Source organism: Belonocnema kinseyi, chromosome 5 (assembly GCF_010883055.1).
Source record: "Belonocnema kinseyi isolate 2016_QV_RU_SX_M_011 chromosome 5, B_treatae_v1, whole genome shotgun sequence".
Lineage (NCBI taxonomy): Eukaryota > Metazoa > Arthropoda > Insecta > Hymenoptera > Cynipidae > Belonocnema > Belonocnema kinseyi.
The window spans coordinates 58684978-58693835 of NC_046661.1; the positions used below are offsets into that span (position 1 = coordinate 58684978).

At 31.2% G+C, this 8858-nt stretch overlaps 1 protein-coding gene across 1 annotated transcript in view; it reads right to left on the bottom strand.

The window, feature by feature from the left end:
• LOC117172421 (Hermansky-Pudlak syndrome 5 protein homolog) overlaps positions 1-8858 on the bottom strand; it is a 30028-nt gene that overhangs the window by 2755 nt on the left and 18415 nt on the right. The gene's annotated exons all lie outside the window — the stretch shown is intronic.

The window sequence follows — 8858 nt, forward strand, 5'->3', positions numbered from 1 at the left end:
TTTACTTACAAAAAAAGTTCTTAGGTTCAAAAAAACATTCAGTGAACTGAAAAACTGTGGTCGGTAATATAGGTATTTAGCTGTGTCACATGCCCTTAAAGTAGTTTTATTAGATTATCCTGTACAGGAATTATAAGATTTACACTGAATTAAGCGTCAGTGACATTCAACTTATTCAGTGCACATGCTAATGGCTGCACGGAGTGCACGTGTTAGAAACAAACTCCGCAATTCGCTTATATCTATTTGCATCACAAACATCCAAATGTTTAGAATTTCAATACCCACATTTTTGGTAAAGGCAATTTCGATAAGATAAAACGTGAGTGTTAGTTTTTGTAAATTTAAGATTCATATATGGTAAATGTGAAATAAATGTTTAACATTCTGATTTGGTGTGATGCAAGTATGTCAAAAAAAAAGTTCAGCAAAATCAATTAAAATACCTAAAAATAAATAGTCTGTAAATAAAAATAGACTACATGTATGCCAGGATTTTCTTAAAGGTGGCCATTGAACTATTTTTTAATGAATAATTTTAACCATTTAAATTATATTTGCTTTATTTAAATTATTAATTTTCTATCGGAATTATCGTTCCTCTATCGGTTAATGCTGATTCATAATCGCTACTGAATGGGTCCTAGAAAAAAATTACGTGGCCAATTTAAAAAGTTGATTTCTCATTCAAAACTCACTCTTAACCTATGGGCGGCTATCTGGAATTCCAGTGACAGGTAAGCAATTCAGAAGACCTCAAAACCCATTCAAATGCAAGTGAATGGATTTTTGTTTCCTGGGTTGTTGCATGCTTTACAATAATTACATTTTTTAATAATAAATTATCTAATATTTACATTGGTGAAAGAAAATGTGGTTTACAACATTTATTTCGGAGAAAATTGTAAAGTAAATTTAATATTTAAAATATCACAAAAGGACCTTGCATTGTTATATCGCTTCTACCAATCAGAGAAGTAAAGCGATGGTTAATGATTTTTTTAACGGCTATATTGTCTAACTTCCGAATCTCAAATAAAAGAAGTCAAAATAGTTGACACATTCTTCGCCATCACAAAAATTCGTTTCTTTATAGCCAAAGTGGTTATCTATTTATATATTTTTAATTAAACTTAAAAAATAGATTTTTTTTCAAAAACTCTATTGTAGAGCATTAGAAAATTTGATACAGAGAAGGTTTCATCAAATTTTAGAATTCTCTGGAACATTTAGATAGAAAATGCCAGAATATTATAAGGCAGAAGATTCCAGAAAAGTACATAACATTCTCTAAATAACAAACAATTTTAGAAATAGAAAAAATTAGAAATAGATTAATCGCAAAAAAAAAACAACTACCGAAATATTTCAGAAAAATAGGAACATTTTAAAATTTAATGAAAATTTTAGAGATAGAAAAATAGTTCAAAAAATTTCAGAACAATATAGAATATTAAGATAAAACATTTCAGAAAAATTTGGAAAATTCTGAACACACCGGAACATCCTAGAAAATTTTTTATTAATAACAAAATAATCCGGAACCTTTCAAAATATTCTAGGAAAATAAAAATTCTAGAATTTGCAGAGCATTTTATGAATAAAGAAAATTAGTTAGAAATGTACAATGTTTTCATGAAAATTCTAGAAACTTTAAAACATTCCAAAACATTGTCGATAATCTAGAAAATTCTAGAATTTCAGATTAAGCCTGCGCAGTCGCACTGTATAATTTCGCTGCACAATTGCAAGGAGAGGGAAATCGAGGATTCTTACGAAAAATAATATTGACGATGATTTTTACTGCAAAAATAATATTGTTCATATACGTGAAAGTGATACCACAATGATACGCATAATACAAATCTTCTTTCAAATCCGTCAAATCAATGGATTTAAAAAAAAATTTGGTCACCGTTTTGGATCAGCCTTTTTGAAATTTCGAATTTTCTCCTTGAAATCGTCTCCAGTGACCCAAATAACCAATGAAAAAGAAGTAAATAGAAATCAAAAGTTTTCAGGGGGCGACCCATGTAACGGCTTCAAAAAATCGATTTTTTTGCTTAAATGGAGGCTTGTCATCCCAAAAACATGATGTACAAGATTCAGTCGCAGGTGCATTCTTTAACCCCTAAAAGGCGCGCCCGCGCCTCGCGGTAGTCTGTCGATGCTGCCTTTTTTTCAACATGTAAGTCTTTAAACGCGTTTTTCTCGGTTTCGCATTTTTCAACATTGCCGGCAAGATAACTCAAAAAGTATTTGACCGATTGAGTTCTCCTTGCATACACATATAGCTGAAATGACTATCTTATGTGTGAACCTCTCTGAACTGGAAAAACAATTATTTAAACAATTTCATGCAAATTTGTGGGTAAAAATCAAATTTTTTTGTTAAACGGACGCCATTTTGTCACAAATGATTATTTTCTAAATTTTTTTGTTTCACACAGAAGCTATTTAATATAAGCTTCAAGATAAACTTTTTTTTCGTTTCAGACGAATCTGTGAGAAACTAGAGTGCGGACAATTTCACATCTCCCTGCTGAACATGTTTAACATCTGCCCCTATAATTAAAAATGTTATTTCATTCCAAATCCGAAAAAAGAAATTCCCAAATAAATTTTATTTTTTTATTTTAACAGGTGTCGGTTTTGACTTGAAGCTTCCCATGTAAAATGCATGGGAAGATATCACTTTTTATGGATTTTACACCCCTAACATAACCCCACGGGTACCTTAAAACTACCCTTAAAACAAAAAATGTCAATTCTTCATGAAATCTTACTTTTAAGCACTGTATTCTGGTTTTCATTTCACTTAAAATCATTAATATTGGTCTAGTGGAATATTTATTATCATTGGTTAATTATTTAAACAAATGGAATTTGTTTAAATAATTTTTTGCGACAGTTTTTTCCCCTTAAAATTATTACTATCAGACTAGTGGAATATTTAATAATATGGGTTCATAAATGTTTAATTGTTTGAACAAATGGAATTTGTTTAAATTACTTTTTTTCATTTGTTTTTTCGCTAAAAATTATTACTTTTGGTCTAGTGAAATATTTATCAATATTGGTTCATTAATTTTTAATTATTTAAACAAATTTGTAATAATTTTTAAGGAAAAAACTAATTATCGAAAAAAAATTATTTAAACCAGATTCATTTGTTTAAACAATTAAAAATTAATGAACAAATGATAATTAATATTTCACTAGACTAATAATAATATTTTTTAGGAGAAAAAACGAATTTTCGAACAAAAAATATTTAAACAAATTCCATTTGTTAAAATAATTAAACACTAATGAACCAATGATAATAAAGATTACACTAAACCAATACTAATAATTTTAAGTAAAAAAATACGAGAATACAATGTTCAAAAGCACGATTCCATGAAGAATTGACATTTTTGGTTTTAAGGGTAGTTTTAAGATAGTCCTGGGGGTATGTTTAGGGGAGTCAAAACTATATATCTGATACATGAAATTCTTCGTTGGATAATTCTCTACAGGCCCCCATACTTTCCCGTCGCATTTTTTCAAACTCAAAACAATGATTCTAAAAACTCAAAAAAGTGATTTTTCCCCACATTATTTACATGGGAAACCTCAAGTCAAAACAGGCACCTTATAAAATAAAAAATAAATAAAATAGGGAATTTCTTTTTTTGGATTTGGAATAAAATGGGGGGATCGTTGCCCTCTAGCATGTAAAAAAAAATTATGCCATGCATTTTGCACCACCCTATTATACAACAATAAAAATGTATGAACTCCGAAAATCCTCGTCTAATGCAGAAAATAAGAAAAATAAAAAAAGGGCCATATAGTCCGAGATCCCACTGCGTTTTTTTGAAGGTGAGAACTGATCGTGATAAAAGTTAGTGTAAATGAAAGCAGACACGTAGGCGATTAAGAAACTGCCCGCCTGCCAGTTCCAAGTCGGTCATATCTGCGATAAAATTGGACTTTTATCCGCAAATTTAATCAATAATCACTTGGTATATCTGAACGCAATGAAATCTGTACCACATTGTAGGGGGCAATTAGTGCTTTCAGAAAATGTGTGACTGCTACCCTCCACCTGCTCAAGAACCCCTGGCAGACAGGCCTAAAGGGCGTGATTGTAGGTAACTTTCAGGGTATGCTAAGGAACGCGATAAGACAAAAACTAAATAAAATGTGAAAGCCTTCTGTACACGAAAAACTGTACCTGCCAAGGCTCAAGGTAACAGAAATATGCCGCAGACGTATTTCTTTGCCGAATTTATTTGCTTTCGCTGTAATATTGTAGACGGGAGGCTACCGTAAGAAGAGGCTTGGAAACTGTAAAAGGATCCATTACTCGAAATTCCCTCAGTAGGCGGCAAACCCTTGTGAATGGATAGACCCTTTTTAACAATACCATCATGCTGTGAGCATGCAGTAGCAATGTTATTCAATGGGACTCGAGGCACGTTTGTAAATTTCATTCTGAAAGGAAAGTTGACATTTGGCCTCGGAATGCTTATTTTTAACTATTCAGTTAGAGTGTTATGATAATTGCTGACATTGAAGAAAATTAATTATTAAAAGATATCATTACTGTTTATAATTTTTTCATTCTGAAGTAATGCTACATAATTATAAAGCAAGCACTTTATATAATATAACGGATTACGTTTTATTCACAATTGTATGTATAAATACACTTATACGTATTTACGTTCGCACTAGATTTTAAAAGGTTACAAAATATTAAAAGGCATTTCAACTTTTCCAAAAGATATCACGGATATCGAAGACCTCAAAAATGCCCGCACACCATATTTCGAAGATTTCACAAACATTTTAAACGATTTCAAAAGAATGCACATAAGTTTAGAAGATTTCAAATTATTTCGCATAAATTTCCAAAACATTTCAAACATTTCATAAAGATTCCAAGGAATTTAAAGATTTTAAAAATTTGTAAACAGTTTTTTTCATAAAAGCGAATAAAAGTAAATAAATTATAAAGATATAATTTATGTTTTGTTCATCATAGAATACGCATAGAGATTTCAGAGCACTTTTTGTAAACTGCACTATTCATTTGATAGGTTGCAATGAACAGGCTTTAATATTGTGAACAACCTCAAAAGTTTTCAATTTCTCCTTTGCTGAAATAAAATGTTAAAATGTACATTTTTTTATATTCAACTTACAAATTATTTATATAATAATTTATAACAAAATACATGTATTGAAAAAAAAGAAATTGTCAAGGTAAAACAACTAATTATCTTTAAAATATTTGAATTTTTAACCCAGAAATACGATTTTTTAACAGAAAATCACATTTCTTATGAAATAGTTAGATTTTCACTAGAATATTGCAAATTTTAACCTAATTGTGGAATTGTTAATGTACAATATGCATTTTGAACGAAAAAGTTCATTTTCAATGCAATAGTTCAAATTTTTACCAAATTGTTAAATTTTTAAGTAAAAATACGATTTTCTTAAAAAACAAAGTAATGTCAAACTAAAATGATAAATATTAAACAAAATCATTTTCTAAAACTGTTTCAAATTTAAACAAAGTACTTGATTTTCTAGCCAAAAAATATAAATAATTTAAGTAAAAAGAAATTAATAAAGAACATATAATGTAGAAATGATAAATAATAATAATAAATTATATATATATTATAATATTTTTTACTTACATCACTATTATCTTGCAAAAAGGTTTCAAAGTCATCTCTGTATTTTTGTTTTATCACTCATTGAGTGATTCTTCACTTAAATGTACATTGCCGTATTTGTAGTTATTTTTTTTCTGAAAAGCAAGTATCTAGACACTTCTGAAAGGACTCATCACTGAATTGCACTAACTTTCCGTTACTTTTCTCATAAACATAACACTTCGTTTTAACTTTTACGCCAAGTGGACACCGAACTAGACAAGACTAAACAGCGTAACTAAATACCGTAAATAAACACCGTAAACCGAAACCCTCAGATGCCTTCCCCGCTGCACCGCACCCACGCAGCAGCCCCAGCCCCCAACGAAGATGAAGCCTCTTCTAACGGTAGCCTCCCATCTACAATATTACAGCGAAAGCAAATAAATTCGGCAAAGAAATACGTCTGTGGCATATTTCTGTTACCTTGAGCCTTGGCAGGTAGAGTTTTTCGTGTACAGAAGGCTTTCACCTTTTATTTAGTTTTTGTCTTATCGCGTTCCTTAGCATACCCTGAAAGTTACCTGCAATCACGCCCTTTAGGCCTGTCTGCCAGGGGTTCTTGAGCAGGTGGAGAGTAGCAGTCACACATTTTCTGAAAGCACTAATTGCCCCCTACAATGTGGTACAGATTTCATTGCGTTCAGATATACCAAGTGATTATTGATTAAATTTGCCGATAAAAGTCCAATTTTATCGCAGATATGACCGACTTGGAACTGGCAGGCGGGCAGTTTCTTAATCGCCTACGTGTCATCTTTCATTTAGACTAACTTTTATCACGATCAGTTCTCACCTACGGTTCGCTGAATTCAAGTCTGATGTTCCTATTCAAAAATGTATTAGTCATTCATTTGGGAAAATAACGACTTCAAATTAACCCCCTAGTACCAATTTTCATCATCGCCATATTCGATCAGGCTTTTAGAAATTTTGACTTCGTATTCGTATTCAGCGACCCAAATACCCCGCTTTTACCAATTTTAATCCGAATTCGCAAACTCATTGGATTTTTCAAAAACTTTGATCGCCATATTGGATCAGGAATTTCGAATTTTGACCTTGAATTCGTATTCAAAACCTAAAATAACGCCTTGATACCAATTTTCATCCAAATCCGAACTCGATCCAAATTCACCTTGAAAAACCTTGAATTCATATGGAGCAACCCAAATATCCCCATAACGAATGTTAAATCATAGATTATTCCTTATGTCTTACATTTCCATTTAAATCCATCAAATAAATTGATTTAAAAAAAAATGGTAGCCATATTGGATCAGTATTTTTGAAATGTTGTATATTGTCCTTGAGTTTGTATTCAATTACCCAAATAACCTCTTAGTACCAATTTTCAATGAAATCCGTCCATGAAACATTAGCCAGCACGGCCGACTGTCGTGGAGGGGGAAGTTCCGTTGTTGAAGCTTCCGGTTAATTCCAAAAATTGCCACTAGGGGGTATAATAGTAGATTAGTAGCGGTTTTATTTGAAATTTATATGTGAAAAAATCGATATTATCAACATGTAATTAATAATTTAAATAACATATGTAAGATTAGAAATCAATTTAATTAAGTGGACTTTCGAAAATATAAAACAAATTAAAATAATGCAACGAGATATGTTAATATTTACAATAATGTTTGAATTGGAATGTCAGAAATTTAACGAGAATAAAGAATCTAGATAACAAAAACTTACTGATGAGCAAAGTTGCAGATTGAATACTTTGTAAAAACATTTGTTGAAATACTAAAAAAACTATACATTGAGATCGTTATCACGCAAACAGCATTTTCTTAAAGATTGCACACCTGCATTGAACTGCATCAAGATTCTGGTTGTCAGGCACTCCGACTTTAATGCTAGAAAACTTTTTTACGTTTTCAAAATTTTTGCTACTCGACTAGTGCGCAATGTCGCGTAGTAGCAGAATTGTGAAACTTTTTGGCTTACGCAAGGTAACTTCCCCCACCATTATAGCCCCCGGACCTGTGTATACGACCGTGTTAGCTAGTGGCGGACTGGCATGGGGGCGCCCACTAAGCCATGCCAAGGCGCCCAAAAAAAATGATATTGTATGAACAAATAAATATATTTTAGATTGCAGTGGAAAGAGTGAAAAGAATATCCAATAATATTAACGATTTACACTTGGACTCCTATAAGTAATACCATCAAAGTATGAAAGTGTCTTTCAATTTCATTTCACCCATATTCTCCCTAAGAAATTCCCTAATGCATGTTTTGGATCCTATTTGAGAAAATATTTTTAAATGAGTAATACATTATTCATATTTAAACAGTAAAAGTGAAAGGAATATTCTTGTCAGCAATTACATTACGGCATTTTAAATTTGTTTCCGATGCAATCCAAAATATATTTATTGATTCAAAATGTATAGGACACCTCAATTCATTTTTTATGGGCGTTCGCTAATATATCTATTTTTCACATATATTAACTTTCGATGGCGCTTCTACGTACCTTGGGAGAGTTTCCAGATCAAATTATTTATGTAAAAAGTATGACTCCATTTTAGCTTACAAATATGAAAGGGGACAACTCATTTAATTTATTAAAAAATGTCGACTAATTATCGGCTGTATTTAATTATTTAAGTCATTGTTAAGTTTATACTTAATTTTTATATTAAAATGACTACTTGTTAGTCGAAATTTTCTCTAAAACAAGTTACTAGCTTACACTTCAAGAGTTCGGACGAAAGGATATATTCCTTTATTTTGGAAATTGTAAAATATTACGATATTTCGTTATACTTTACTATAATAATGGTTATTTTATTATAATTTTAGCATTTTTTCGTAATTTTTAATGTTATTATGAATTGATTATTTAAATCAAGACTTAAATCTTCGCGGCGAAAATACTTGAAAACTTGAAGTCTACATTGTGACGAGCTTTATGATGCCAAAACTGTTGGCCAATCTTCATTGGTTTGGCATTGAATGTTTTTAATCCGAGAGGGCAGAGAGAGGTTATCTACGAGGGTAGTTCAATAAGTCCTTACAATGACCAACAGATGGCGCGCGAATCGCTCCAGATCATCTGTTTTCAGTCAGCACCACTCCCGACTAAATATATGGTGCAGTCACAGTCCACATCTTCTGAGTTTA